At 42.5% G+C, this 15757-nt stretch overlaps 1 long non-coding RNA gene across 1 annotated transcript; it reads left to right on the forward strand.

Annotated features, from left to right (window-relative positions):
- Nucleotides 1-86: 86 nt before the first annotated feature.
- Nucleotides 87-3053, forward strand: LOC147242070 (uncharacterized). Its single transcript, XR_015111034.1, has 4 exons — nucleotides 87-117; nucleotides 276-369; nucleotides 1898-2085; nucleotides 2993-3053. It is a non-coding gene; the product is annotated as an uncharacterized LOC147242070 (long non-coding RNA).
- The last annotated feature ends 12704 nt before the right edge of the window (nucleotides 3054-15757 follow it).

Raw genomic sequence — 15757 nt, forward strand, 5'->3', positions numbered from 1 at the left:
TTCCAGCCAAAGTGACTGAGAGGAGGAGAAAGACTCCCGATCAGGATGCTGTGGACCACATTATTCCTGGAGAAGACAAATCTTTCCTGGAAGGAAGACTTATTAACCCTTATGAAGGTAAGTTCTTCATCCAATATATTCATGTCTGATTCTCTGAGTGTAGTCACCTCACAGTAGCTGTAGTTTAAGATGCTGGGAGTGATGTACTGCTCAGGGCCCCAGCATGCACTGCTAAGACCCTATTGTTTTTCCATCTCCATGTGAACAAACTTCAGGCCACTTGAGTCAGTTGAGTCAGACGTCCATTCCTGGATTATTGGGAGCTGACAGAGACAGAATACACCACTAAACACTGCAAGCTCCAACAAGGTAGGGAAGTGACTGCTGTCCATCTGAAGTTTCAGGAAGGGTTGGGAGAGCAAAGTGCTAAAAGATACCCCTCAACTACATCAGGCGTGACAATGTCATGACACACATGTCGCAGCACAATGCATCCGTTAAAATCAACCCAGGCTGCTAAAGATTGTTTTCCATAATGCCTGTAATGTGTGTGTGCTTCCCATCCAGATAAAACCCACGTGGAGTTGATATAGTACACCGACTGGCTACCTAGATGCAATATTTTTCCTTGCATTGTCTTCCTTAAACGCTGGACCGAAGGGGATTTAAATTGTAAGATCATTTGATTGATGGGTTGCTATGTGGTTGCAGAGTTGAATTTCTGAAAGCCTGCATCAAATTCAGGAATCGAGTCTTATTTATCTAACCTGTTCATGCAGTCTTCATTGGTGGTTCAAAGCTACCAACCTACAGCCAGGACTGAGTTAGATGTGCAGGGATGGGCAATTACAGGCAAACAAACTCAGTTATAAAATGGATTGGTGAACTCTGCCTATCTGTGGTACAGTGAGCGTATACCACAGCTACGATTTTAAAAAGCCTTATCATAGCATATCACTCTGTTTCAGGGAAGCATCATGTTTCCATGACAACAACCACCAACCTGGGCCGTAATATTATCAGATGAGATGATAAAACTCTGCACTCTGCTTCAATGAATAATTAGGAGTCAGACAGCTGCCGTTTAGGGACCGTCGAGGATCAGCACACAGGGCTCTACAGGGTGGTCTGCCCTTGTCTGATTGAGCAGCCTCATGGAAAAGAGATTTTACAGTTCTTCCCTTTATTTACTCATCAAGTTTATTTTATGGCAACCAGGCTATTCAGTGCTTTGAACGTCATGATATTCAGACGGCGCTGCTGTGTCTCCATGTGTCTGCCGCGATGTCACCTACAGTCAGCTTAGTGAAGTCAGTGACCATTCAAAGCTGCAACAATCAAAAAACCTCCTTGGTTGAGGTTAGGGTGGATTCTTCTGGACCACTCACTCATAGTAACTGTGTTCCCACGTGTTTACGTCACTGGACTGATGGTCAGAGAAGCAAACATTCATCCATGAAAACAAACTGTAGGGAGCAAAAAGTTGCTGTTTCATTATAAACTTTGATCAAAAACTTTATGCACTACAAATTGTTTACAACGTATCCAAAATTCTTAGCTTTTCCTGTGTAATGTGAAGGTCATTAAAGCACACACAATGTGCAGCTTCCTGATGTCATCCCTCTGGTCTGTACACCAAGAATGCAAATGACTGATTCAACCTGAGGAGTAGTTGCTGGGATAAACTGGGATTCTCTGCTTATCCTGGATGAATTTAGCCTTGATTTGGGTTATTAATTAATAATTGGCTTTATTAATGCTGCTTCTCAGACAGCAGCCACTCTCATCTGAAGCCAGTTTGTTTCTTACAATGACAAGACATGTAAAAGTAAAAAAATTCAGACACGTTACAAAAGGATCATACATGTTTAAACATTCTTTTTGCCTCACCGCATAGATGCTTCAAAAGAAGACGGAACACTGGGACGGCTGGTGAATGATGATCACATACATCCCAACTGCAAAGCCAAGAGAATAATGGTCCACGGAAGGCCCCACCTTTGCCTTTTTGCTGTCAAGGAAATCTTTCCAGGCGAGGAGCTAACATATAACTATGGTGACTCCTCTTGGCCATGGCGCTCAATGGTGAGTTAAGGTTCTCATTTTCTTTTAATACAGCAGCTAGTTCTGACTGTAAACTGTAAAGAGGCACTCCAATGCTGATATTGAGTACGAAAGCAGTAGGATGTTTCCCAGTATGTCTCAGTCCATGTTACAGGTGTTCCAACAGTTGCTAATGAAAACAGTCATGGCTAACTTGCTGGCTAGTTTAACACAAACGGCATTGTAACAAATAGCACTGAAACTGGACTTTTTTCCAAAACTTACTTTTGAGATGAATCATGAATTGTTGTTAGCAGAGGATGAGGAGAAGATAAAGCAGAATACTTCAGTGCAAACCTCCAGCTATGCTGTTGTGACATCAGTGAGCGAGTGTGCAGGAATATGTTCATTATTTGTGTGGCTTAGTAACAGTCATTTTCTGGTTCAGTGACAGCACCATTTGTGTTGGGAGAGTCCAAAGAAATGATAAGATAAACAAATCATAGTCTGTTATTCTTATTACTGTCAACCAATAAATGCCATTTGTGGAACTGCTGTGGTCCTGAATAGCAGCACAGCTGTGATAGGGTTGTAGGCACAAGGCCGAAGGACAAGAGCAGAACCTTGAGTGTAATATTGCTTAATTAACAAATTAAACAAGTTCAAAACATGAGGTGGAGCTGGAGGTCAGCAGGGTCATCTTAGATTTTAGTTAATTTCATTATTTAATTGGTTTATACGGGACGGTGTGTGCTTAAATTATTAATTCATAAGAATGTGTACATGGGCACAACTGTGAAAATTTTGCGATCTGTAGAAATTGGTTGTAGACCTAGAAATTTTATGCTATATGACTCATTACAGCTGTATTCCTTTCTCAATGACCACAAGTGACAGCGCTACCAGACATGTGACCAGCCAACTGTAAACTTCCTCTGTATTATTTCAGGCACCCTGTGTAGAACCATCAGACCCGAAGTTGAAAGAAAACGAGGCAGCCTCAGAAAAGGCAAGTTGTGCTTTGCACCATCAGTCACGTGCTGCATTTGTGGCCTTCAGTACATTAGAATGCTTTTGGTCCTTCAAATTCCATACGACCTTCTCTGCTGACTTACTAACACTTCTGCCATAATTGTGGGCAGCGTTGCAACACAATGTTTGTGGAAGGAAAATGATTTAGTTCATGTTAAAATAATCTCAACGCTGTCCCTGTCATTGACTCACTCACAGGAAGTCTCTGGTGGCACTGAGGATACGGTGGCAGCAGTCAGTTGCAGTCCTACAACATCAAAGGATGATACTGTAAATTGACAGTTTTCTAGTAACATCATGACCCTACATCCAGCCATAATACTGTTTAGTTTGACCCTATGACAATGCTCAGGCGTCCACACACTCACACACGCTGTGTCCTGACTGGATTGTAAGGACACAGCGTGTGTGAGGACAGGAGCAAGCTTGTTGAACATGCTTCAAACTGAGATTTTGAGATTTTGTGTGTCGGATGGGCACCTGACACACCTGAATTATGAGGACACCTTTTTTTATGAGGACCCTCGTTTATATCTTTACACAATGGGTTTCACAATTTGGTCGGAAAACCTGTAAAGGTTTTAGAATGTCAAGTAGTTTGTAGGTCTTGAATGTCATGAATTTTTTGAAATCTTATTTTGGAACTTGTAGAATTTTGTCGTTTGTGTAGACATTGTAACAGTAGTTTGTCACCTTTGAGGTGAATTTGAGCAGAATCGTCTCCTGACTAACTTTCTCAATGACCACCAAGTCACAGCGCTACCAGACAAGTGACTACACATAGGCCTAGTTGCGTTTTTGAGAAGTGGTCTAATTACAGCCAGTTTAAAGGACTGTGGGATGTAACCAGATACCAGCGCCACATTGCTCATATCTAAGAGGGAGGGGCTAACGAGGGCAGAGAGTCCTTTAGTAGCTTGGTTGGGATGGGGTCTAGGAGACAGGTGGATGTTTAGAGGAGGGAATAATTGAACTGAGCTCATGAAGGCTAACGGTAGAAAAACTGTCAAAGTGTACGTCTGGTCCTCCAGCTGCCTCTGAGGGTTCTGAGGCTGTAGGTGCCATGTTGTCAGCTGATGGCTGGAGGAGGTGAAGTTTCTCTCGAATAAGGACAATTTTGCCATTAAAGAAGTCCATGAACTCTTTGCTGCTCAGGGAAACAGGAATGCTTGGTTCAGTAGAGCTGTGGCTCTCTGTCAGTCTGGCTACAGTTCTGAATAGGAACCTGGTTGTTCTTGCGTTCCTCCATTAGTGCTGAGTCGTAGGCTGTTCAAGCTATACCAAGGGCTTTTTTATGACTTTTAAGGCTGACTTGCCAGATTATATGAGACTCCTCCAGTTTGGAGGAGCGCCATATTCTCTCTAACTTCTGTTTTTTTGTTGAAGTTGTCTGGTTTCTGAATTGTACCAAGGTGCTTGTTTCCTTGGATTTATAGATTTTTTTTTTTTTAATGGGGCAATTGAGTCCAAAGTTGTTCTTCAGGTACCTGTTGCACTATCGTAAATGATCAATTTGGGAGGGACTTAGGTTGACAACAGGTTCCTCTGTAACAATAGGACATGACACTGAAATTTGCGTCAACCGAATCGCTTCCACAACTGTAGGTACTGCCTGATCAGATAAACATTTGGAAGCTACAGTTTTCCTGAGCGGAGTGTAGCTGATCAGTCCAAATTCCAAAGTGATTGATTGGTGGTCTGATAAAAGCGTTCTGTGGAAACACAACCAGATGTTCAGCTTCAGTTCCACATGTTAGGAGGAGGTGGAGGTGTGGTTGTGACAGTGAGGGGGTTCATGGACAGACTGATGGACACCAGTTGAGTCTAGAAGACAGAGAAATGCAGTACCAGACTGTCGTTATCAACACCCTCATGAATACTGAAGTCTCCTACAATCATGACTTCATCTGATTTTAGAACTTGTGCTTTTGGTCTTTCAAATTCCATACGACCTTCTCTGCTGACTTACTAACACTTCTGCCATACTTGCGGGCAGCGTTGCAACACAATGTTTGTGGAACGAAAATGATTTAGTTCATGTTAAAATAATCTCAACGCTGTCCCTGTCATTGACTCACTCACAGGAAGTCTCTGGTTGCACTGAGGATACGGTGGCGGCGGTCAGTTGCAGTCCTACAACATCAAAGGATGACACTGTAAGTTGACAGTTTTCTAGTAACATCATGACCCTACATCCAGCCATAATACTGTTGAGTTTGACCCTATGACAATGCTCAGGCATCCACACACTCACACACACTGTGTCCTGACAGGATTGTGAGGACACAGCGTGTGTGAGGACAGGAGCAAACTTGTTGAACATGCTTCAAACTGAGACTTGTGTGTCGGATGGGCACCTGACACACCTGAATTATGAGGACACCTTTTTTTATGAGGACCCTCGTTTATATCTTTACACAATGGGTTTCACAATTTGGTCGGAAAACCTGTAAAGGTTTTAGAATGTCAAGTAGTTTGTTGGTCTTGAATGTAATGAATTTTTTGAAATCTTATTTTGGAACTTGTAGAATTTTGTCGTTTGTGTAGACATTGTAACAGTAGTTTGTCACCTTTGAGGTGAATATGAGCAGAATCATCTCCTGACTAACTTTCTCAATGACCACCAAGTCACAGCGCTACCAGACAAGTGACTAGACGTAGACTTAGACTGTAAAGGTCTTAGAATGTCAAGTGTGCTACGGGTGGCAGCTTGATCCTCTTTACGTCTGCAGCCTCCTCCAGCAGCACCCAGGATCTGGGATGAGGGGAGCCCGAAGGCTCCGGAGAAGAAGACGAGTTAGTAATACGTATGAGTATGATTTATGTATGACACATATAGGAGGACAGAGAGGGAAGAGAGGAGGAGAGAGAAGCCAAATGCACCATGGGAGACCCCCCAGCAGTCTGAGCCTATAGCAGCAGATCTAAGGGCCAGCCTAAGCAGTTCTGACTATAAGCCTGATCAAAAAGAAAGATCTTAAGTCTGCTCTTTAAGGTCCAGAGGGTGTCTGCATCCTGGACTGAAACTGGGAGACGGTTCCACAGGAGGGGAGCCTGATAGCTGAAAGCTCTGGCTCCCGTTCTACTTTGAGAAACTCTCGGAACCACAAGTAACCCTCCATCCTGGGAGTGAAGGGTTCTCGCTGGATCATAGGGGACTTGGAGCTCTGTCAGGGATGAAGGAGCCTGATTGTTGAGGACTTTGATGTTAGAAGGAGAATTTTGAATTCTATTCTAAATTTGACAGGGAGCCATGCAGAGAAGCAGTCCAGGAGAGACCTGGTCTCTGCTACCAATTCAAGTCAACATGCGAGCAGCAGCGCTCTGGACCAGCTGGAGAGTCTTTAGGGACCTACTGGTGCAGCCTGATAGGAGGGAGTTACAGTAATCCAGCCTGGAAGTGACAAAGGCATGGACTAGTTTCTCTGCATCTTTTTGAGACAGGATGTGTCTGATCTTAGCGATGGTACGTAAATGAAAGAAAGCAGTCCTAGAAATTTGCTTAATGTGGGCATTAAAGGACAGATCCTGATCAAAGAGAACTCCTAGGTTCCTTACGGTCGTGCTGGGGGTCAGGGTAATTCCTTCCAGGGTACCTATCTCATTAGATAGGGTGTCTCTAAGATGCTTTGGGCCCAGGATAAGGACTTCAGTTTTATCAGAGTTTAATAAAAGGAAATTATGGGTCATCCAAGTTTTTATCTCCTTCAGACAGGCCTTCAGTTCAGTCAGCTGGTTTATTTCATGAGGATCATTGATAAATACAGCTGTGTGTCGTCTGCATAGCAGTGAACATTAATTGAGTGTTTCCTAATAATGTGACCAAGAGGAAGCAGGTAAAGGGTAAATAGGATTGGTCCAAGCACAGAGCCTTGTGGTTTCAGAGGGGTTATCATTTGTTAGTACAAACTGAGATCAAACTAGTAAATTTGACCTGAACCAGTTTAGTGTAGTTCCTTTGATGCCTATGGCAGGTTCCAGTCTCTGAAGAAGGATATGGTGGTCAATGGTATCAAAAGCTGCACCGAGATCTAAAAAGACCAGCACAGAGACCAGTCCCTCATCTGGTACCAGTAGGAGGTCACTGGTACCTTTGACTAGTTCTGTTTCTGTGCTAGGATGAACCTGGAACCTGACTGAAATCCTCCAATCAGCTGTTGCTGTGGAGAAGTCTAAGAGCTGTTAAGCAACTGCTTTTTGAGGAGGTTTTAATTCCTGCTACTTTCAAGGACTGTGGGATGTAACCAGATACCAGCACCGCATTGCTCATATCTAAGAGGGAGGGGCTAACGAGGGCAGAGAGTCCTTTAGTAGCTTGGTTGGGATGGGGTCTAGGAGACAGGTGGATGTTTAGAGGCGGGAATAATTGAACTGAGCTCATGAAGGCTAACGGTAGAAAAACTGTCAAAGTGTACGTCTGGTCCTCCAGCTGCCTCTGAGGGTTCTGAGGCTGTAGGTGCCATGTTGTCAGCTGATGGCAGGAGGAGGTGAAATTTCTCAGTACAGGATTGTGAGGACACAGCATGTGTGAGGACAGGAGCAAACTTGTTGAACATGCTTCAAACTGAGATTTGTGTGTCGGATGGGCACCTGACACACCTGAATTATGAGGACACCTTCATATAATCCAGTGCACTTTGTGGCTGAATATTTATACTGTATTTTTACCATTTTCATCAATTTTATTTTCCTATGTACATTATTGTTTCCTCAGTGCCACCATCGAATGATAAGTGCAGTTGTCAGCGCTTTGGACCATTGTGAAGTTTGCGACGGACCTGTGTCCGGTCTAAGATGGCTTGGTTTCACATGCGCATGTTTGTATTTACATCACTCAAACACAATTTTTATGGTTGTTGTTGTCTTCAGTGCATTTATTTATGTTAAATTAAAACAAAAGCGTGAGGATGAATCGGTAACCTTTCATTTCAATGTGCTTTCAGTGTGTTCAAAATCATGGCACAAATCGTGCTTTTTCAAGACAGATTTGCCGCTGGTATGTTGATTGTCTTCTATTTCATTTCAAATTTGAGTTTAAAAAGTTTCATTGTTGGATGGTAACTTACAGGAAAAGATTTTGGGGGTTTAATTTCAAATTTTTTTGTTGTTTTTTGCTACATAGGATATTGATGATGAGCATGTTTCTGACTCTGCAAGTAATGATGGCTCTTCCTCCGTTGATGTCTATCAACCTCACACTGCATCGAGTTGTGATGAATCCCACTCTGATGAAGATGTTGCACCTGACACTGAACAAAATATTGATAGTGAGGATCCACAGTGGGTAAACCTCCCACACTGCAAGGGTGGACCAGTTAAATCACTTTCCTCTCAGGAAAGGACAAAGACAGTGCCGCAACCTACATCCTGCATGGGAAAAGAAGACAAGGATTGTTCCAAGTCTGGCAAATTTGGCATTGATGATGACCTCATACCTGATTGTGAACCCTGTTCTTATGATGATCCTACGACAAGCAAGACCCACACACTTCCAACAAGTACAAAGGAGTCTACTGAGACTGCAGCAGCCCCAGAAGTCTCTTCTTGCACTCCAAGAAACTACTGCTACGTTTGCAAAACACCTCAATCTAAAATATCTCGTCATCTTAAAAAGCATGAAAAAGCAGAGCCTGATATTGCTGAAGCATTCTCATTCCCGAAGAAATCAAGAGAGAGAAAAAGATTACTTGAGAGGTTGCGGAACAAAGGTAATTATGAACATAACCAAGAAGTTGTGAGAAATCATGGTGGACAGTTAAAAATAAAAAGAAGACAAGCACAATCAAAAGTCACTGTGAATACCAAAACGCATGTTCACTGTGCATATTGTAAGGGCATGTTTATCCGTAAGGAGCTGTGGCGCCACCTGCGTAGATGCCCATCAAAGACGGTCTCAGAAACTGAAGCTGTTGGTCAGAGCAAAGTCTTAGTTCTGGCTGATATGGTGGAGGCAACATTCTGCCAAGCAATTTCTGCTGGATTTTGGAAAGTCCTTGGAAGTATGAGGTAGCTTCTGTTGTACGAAACGACTTCCTCATTCTGCAACTCGGCCAGTCTCTCTACAACAAGCATGGGAATGATCCAACAAAATTTGAGTATATCAGAACAAAGGTCCGCGAAATGGGCAGACTGTTGTTGACCTGAAGAGAGAAATATTCTGTATTTACCTTTGAAGATGCTGTGAAGCCAAAAAATTTCTACAAGATCATTGGAGCTGTCAGAGCAGTTGTAGGATATGTTGAAGGGAAGCATGCATATTGCACACCAAGTCTTGCCCTAAAAGTGGGACACTCGCTCAAGAAGATTGGTGGCATTATCCTTTGCAGGGCCACTGCAGCAGAGGATGAAAATCTGATTAAAGCAGCAGAACGATTCACACAACTCTGCACAAAAGAGTGGGCAGGACAGGTCTCCCACACTGCACTGGCTACTTTGAGCAAGTCAAAATTCAATAAACCATCCACCATACCATTCACAAGAGATGTGCAGCTTCTGCACAAGTACCTGGAGGAGAAATCGGCTCGCGCCATTGAAAACCTACAAGACCTTGAGTCTCCACAGGCGTATGCAGAACTTGCAAGGGTGACACTTGCTCAAATAATTGTCTTTAACAGGCGCCGTGCGGGAGAAGTCTCCAAAATGACACTTGAATCCTTCAAAAAAAGGGACCAGACTGAGCTCCATAGTGACATAGCTGCTAGCCTGTCACCGTTTGAACAAAAGCTAGCCAAGCACTTCAGCAGGGTAGAAATTATGGGCAAAAGAGGGAGGAAAGTTTCTGTTTTATTAAACCCTGAGCTTGTCAGTGCAACAGCCCTTTTGTCAGATAAGAGAGACACATGTAATGTGCACAAGGATAATCCTTTCCTCTTTGGACGGCCACAGTCCCCCCGCAAGCCACTACAGGGGACAGGACTGCATAAGAGTTTTTGCACGCATGTGTGGTGCAAAGAATCCTGATCATCTCAGGTCAACACACCTTCGCAAGCTCATTGCAACACTGTCCCAAATTCTCAACCTCAAGAATAATGAGCTGGACCAACTTGCCAACTTTTTGGGCCATGATATACGGGTCCACAGAGACTTTTATCGTCTGCCGGAGGCAACTAGAGAAATGGCAAAAATCACAAAGCTTCTACTTGCAATGGAGAAAGGAACTCTTGCAAAATTCCAGGGAAAGTCTCTTGACGAGATTGAGGTTGAAGGTAAGTGGTGGTAACAACACTCTTGATAGCTCTTCTTAAAGAATTACAAATTTTATTACAGGAACAGAATAGCCTTATTGTTCAAGTAAATAATACAAAAACATGTGAGGTGTACAAACTTGCAATAACAATGATTTTTATTTTTCCATCAATCATGCTTTTCTTTAGATGAATTGGACCCAGAGCTCGATGATGGAGATGGTGGAGACGACAAAGGTGGTGGAAATGACGGAGGCGATGGAGACAACAGTGGTGGAGATTACGAAGATGGAGGCAATGAAGAGTCAGATTGTCCCCTTGGACTAAGGGGTATGTATTGAATATCTTCCTGTATACATTCATGGTATATCATGGAATAAGGACCAAAATTTGGTTCCCTTTGCTTCAGCACTGTAAAGTTATCATGAGTTTATGTTTGTTTAGCTTCTCCTCAACAGAAAATGGTCTGGTCAACCATAAAGTGTGCAACGGACCTTTTTTCCTCTTTCTGATTTTTTATTAGGGAATACCAGGTTGAAAGCAGAAACAGAAATGCACTACGAACAGACATTATTGCTTTCAAAGAAAACTATTTCAAATCATTTAATGATAATAGTCGTTTTAATGTTGACTTTAAATTTAATGTTTCAACTTAAATGTTTTTAAAGAGCAGCAGCAGTTACTGTTCGATATTTAAGCTTATATTAATGTTAAGGAGCGAAACCAATGTGTAAACCAATGTATAAACACGTTCAGCAACAAACTAGAGTCAAAAAAGGAAATCAAAGAAGGCCCCTTGACTACTGCTCGACATGATCAAGCCTGATGGAGGCTGTTGATCAGCCTGGATATTTCCTCTCCTCAGCAGGGAGGCTATGTGATGCTCCACCCAGCCTTCATACGTCATTTTGTCTTCGTGCGATTAGACTTTAAATCAAGTCTAAAGTCACAGTCAGTCAAAGTCGGCAAGGTACATGGTCGTCACGATAAATAGCCCTAACAGTGAGCTAAATGTGGCCATCAGGGTTAAGTCCATGGTTTGGTTCCACATTCAAGAGGAGTCATGTGGTATATCTATGTACACATACAGGAAACAAGAACATATTCATAAAAGTTAGACCAGGCACTCCTAATCACTACCACTACCAAAGTAGTTCATTGATCACTTAACTTCGATAGATGCTGAAAGCCTTTTTTGTATTCTTTTCACCAGAAAATCAAGAAATGACAATACCTGAAGAGCCCTCCAGCTCCTTTGGTAACGTATGGGAAATTCATAATTTGTCCTTGCTATATAGCAGGCAGTACTACTGTGCTAAATGGTGTCTGACAGAGGGGAGAACGCAGACAAATTGCAAAGCCGTTAAAACTTCAGAACTTCTAAAATCTGAACCTTCTTGTTATTTATTTATTTATTGTAGGGAAAAGAAAAAGTATGCAATTGACCCAGGGTGAGGCCAAGAGTTGCAAAGGTAAGGTTTTTGTTTTTGTCTAAAATGGCAGTAATGGTTCAGAGGGGTTTCCAGAAATCACATTGCCAGATTTTGTACAAAAAAAACGTATAGTTCCTTGGAGATTTACATTTTGATACGGTGTCATTATGAAAGTTAATATTCACACAAAGTTTGTCATGGCACCCTGACTGAGGAGTGGCACTTCACATTAAAAAGGCTGCAGACCCCTGGTAAGGGAAAGTGAAAAATAACTTAAGCCAGTAAGATCTCTGACCAACTTACCCCACCGAGAAAAAAAATGAAGGTTCAACCCAGAAGTTCAAGCTGCTATTCAGTAAGTAGTATTGTTTGGTGTAGAAAGTGAACTTCTCCAGAGATGGATAGGATATTGTACTAGCTATTCAACAAAATAATTTCTTGCTTCTCCAGGGCAAACAAAACTGTGTGTGACCCAGAGTGTGGTATCCAGCTCCAAGGGTAGGACTAAATCCATTAATTACTTTATTTTTAGGTGCTTAAACTTGAATTGATCAACACATGTAAATGAATAGATAAATATTGACAGAATACTACAAGCACAGTTCAATGTAGTACATGGTGTCATCATGTATACATCACTAAGAGAAATACTACTGTATGTGACCTTTGTATATCATAAGGGTGTCCAAACTTTTTTCAAAGAGGGCCAGATTTTAAAATGTGCGAATGTCCAAGAGCTGATGGCCCCATCCACATTTCTTTAACCATGAAAGGCAAAATGTTTGCTGTGTTAAGCAATTGACGTGAACACAGATTGTAATTTCCACCTTCCCTGGAAGCATCAGCCCTCAAAATCGGTCGTCCTCTTTTCATCAAGAGTTGCCATGGAACAAAGTGGCCTGTATGGGGCACACAGTCAGGGGAAGTTCCAGAGTGCTGCTGTCACCATGAAGTGGAAAGAGAAACTGTGTTCTGGATCTGCAGGCGTTCTTAGTTCTGTTTGACAGTGGTGGTGGGCCAAAACTAACACATGATAAGACAGAGGCTGGAGGCCGTGTAGTAGCTGACCTCATGCCATGATTGGCCCCTGGCCGGGACTTTGGACAAGCCTGAACCTTAATTTCAGCAGCTCAAAGGTCATTTAAAAAATATTGAACTAAATTTATAACAGCTACTGTCCTCACTATCTTAATTGAGATTTTTTTTTGGATTGACAGAGTTCAAATCAAGAAGATGTGTGGAAAGGCCCTGGACCAAGGATGAAATGAGCGCTGTCATGAAACACTTCAAAACTCCCATTTCAAAGGGACACCTTGACACAAAGTTGGAGTGTGGCAGTGCAGGCTTCCTGAGCACCCTGTTCTGATGAGCAGGACCATTCAAAACATCAGAGATTTTGTGAGGACCAGGGGCCTGATGTTTGAAGAAATATGGTCTGATAAAGACCACTTTGCTGTTACAGTGAATGTGTTGGGTCTGTGGTTGAGGGTTGTTTTTACCCCTTGATTCTTGTGCAGTGGACTTCCTGTTCCGCTCAATTTCTGTTGTTTAAATTTGAAATCAATATTTTGCAGTTCTCTCAGGACAGTACTTGTGATGAAGTCATTTCCTTACTCAAGTGTTGCTGTGCACTTTATGGTGGGATATATGACTCTGCACTTCAGATTTTAGATGTTGATTTAAATTGTAAATCAACAGTTGATTTGAATTGAAAGATGTGAAAACACATGAATACATTATTCATTATTTATTAACTGATTCAAACACCATTTATTGTCATTTCAGGACATGAGGGTACATAAAAAGAACAAAATTTAGTTAAAAATAGCATTCAGTGCGAATAAATAATTTGATATATGAAATAAATTTTCAGTGTTTATTGCATTTAGATAGCAGAGTATTGTGGAGAGAGTATTAGTCTTAAAGTTTAGTAATATTACTCTTTGATAATACCAGGTAATGGGCCAGTGGGGTACTTTTTCACTGATGCATTGCCAAACAACACTAATGTATGTGTGTAGTAGCAGTGTGGTCCTCATAATTAAGCATTTTGCCCTGATTGTGTGTGTGTATTAGACCAGTGTGGTCCTTGTAATTAAGGTTTTGCCCAGATTGTGTGTATGTGTGTGTGTGTGTTAGTAATGACCAGTTAAACCAGTGTGGTCCTCATAATTAAGGGTTTTGGCCTGATTGTGTGTGTGTATGGAAAATGTCCCAATAAATAATGGGGGTCCTCAGAATCCACTGTGGTGCTAGGAAACACCTCCTCCCGCCCCGTCCTCATAATCCTTAAAAAGTCAGGTTTTCATATTTTCAGATTCTTTGACAATAATCTAATTTTAAATAGACAGAAATTTTTCTGAATTTTTTTGGACCATATTTATCTTTCTTGCATCTGTCTGGGACAAAGGGAAAGGTGGGTCCCCATAAACCATGTCTGGGCCGGTTGGGGAAAAGAGGCCTTCTAAACCACCCATACCTGTATGTGTGTGTGTGTGTGTGTGTGTGTGTGTGTGTGTGTGTGTGTGTGTGTGTGTGACTGTCTGTCTGTCTGTCTGTCTGTGGACATTTGTGTATGTGTGTGGACCACTGTGTGTGTGTGTGTGTGTGTGGACCTGTGTGTGTGTGTGTGTGTGTGTGTGTGTGTGTGTGTGTGTGTGTGTGTGTGGACATTTGTGTGTGTGTGTGTCTGTGTGTGGACCTTGGTGTGTGTGTCTGTGTGTGGACCTTGGTGTGTGTGTGTGTGTGTGTGTGTGTGTGTGTGTGTGTGTGTGGACATTTGTGTGTGTGTGTGGACATTTGTGTGTGTGTGTGTGTGGACATTTGTGTGTGTGTGTGTGGACCTTGGTGTGTGTGTGTGTGTGTGTGTGTGGACCTTGGTGTGTGTGTGTGTGTGTGTGTGTGGACCTTTTTGTGTGTGTGTGTCTGTGTGTGGACCTTGGTGTGTGTGTCTGTGTGTGGACCTTGGTGTGTGTGTGTGTGTGTGTGTGTGTGTGTGTGTGTGTGTGTGTGTGTGTGTGTGTGGACATTTGTGTGTGTGTGTGTGTGTGTGTGTGTGTGTGTGTGTGTGGACATTTGTGTGTGTGTGTGTCTGTGTGTGGACCTTGGTGTGTGTGTGTGTGTGTGTGTGTGTGTGTGGACCTTTTTCTGTGTGTGTGTGTGTGTGTGTGTGTTTGTGTTTCTGTGTGTGGACATTTGTGTGTGTGGGCAGGAGGTACCTGAACTGGGGGAGGGTCCACCATGAGGGAGGTACCTGCTCTTTGAAGAACTCAAAGGCAAAGGAGTCATGTGGGTATTAACCTGGCTAAATACGTGAGGCCATGTCTGACAACAGAGGCAGCAAACTCTCCATGCATGCCATGATCTTTTCTCACAGATCAAACTGTTTCACATGCTGGTCCCAAGCAAACAAGACAACTCTGTAACCAGTAGAAACTCTGAATCCATAGACTCTTTTAAATCCCACCTCTTCAGACAGGCCTATGAATCTGTGTAGTTTGCTCTGCTCCAAAATGATTGTTGCTTTTTTAATTTTGCTTGTTTGCTTTGCACTGTTTTGCTATGTTTTGCACTGTTTGCCCTGTTTTTAACCTTGTACGGCGACCTTGAGGGCCCTGAAAGGCGCCTTAAATAAAATGTATTATTATTATTATTATTATTAACTCTTTGTAAGCAAACCTGAACAACACCAGATCAAAAACCTATCAGCTCACATTGTCATAAATAAGTACAGCTTATTTAATTTGAACAGTTTTTTATATAATCTAGATGCCTGTCTCATTTTCCAAGTATTGCATGGGCTTGCACGTCCACCGCTGGGTGAGTTTATACATCAGAAAGACAGCAGTGGCGGGACAACTTGGGCAGCCACAGGGGAAGTACAGATGAAGTAAGTTCAGCCAAACAGTCTTCTCAGTACAGGCCTCAAATGACTGGAGCGGCCTACCAGTTGAACTACGAGAAAGCACCAGCTATCTATCATTGAAAACAAAACTTGAGATATGGATTAAAAGCATCCACAACTGCAATCGTCAATAGCCGACCAACTTAACCCTTAGTTTAGAG

The sequence above is a fragment of the Aulostomus chinensis genome, chromosome 21 (genome assembly GCF_037954235.1).
Source record: "Aulostomus chinensis isolate RoL2024-O1b breed Wild chromosome 21, RoL_Achi_v1.0, whole genome shotgun sequence".
Lineage (NCBI taxonomy): Eukaryota > Metazoa > Chordata > Actinopteri > Syngnathiformes > Aulostomidae > Aulostomus > Aulostomus chinensis.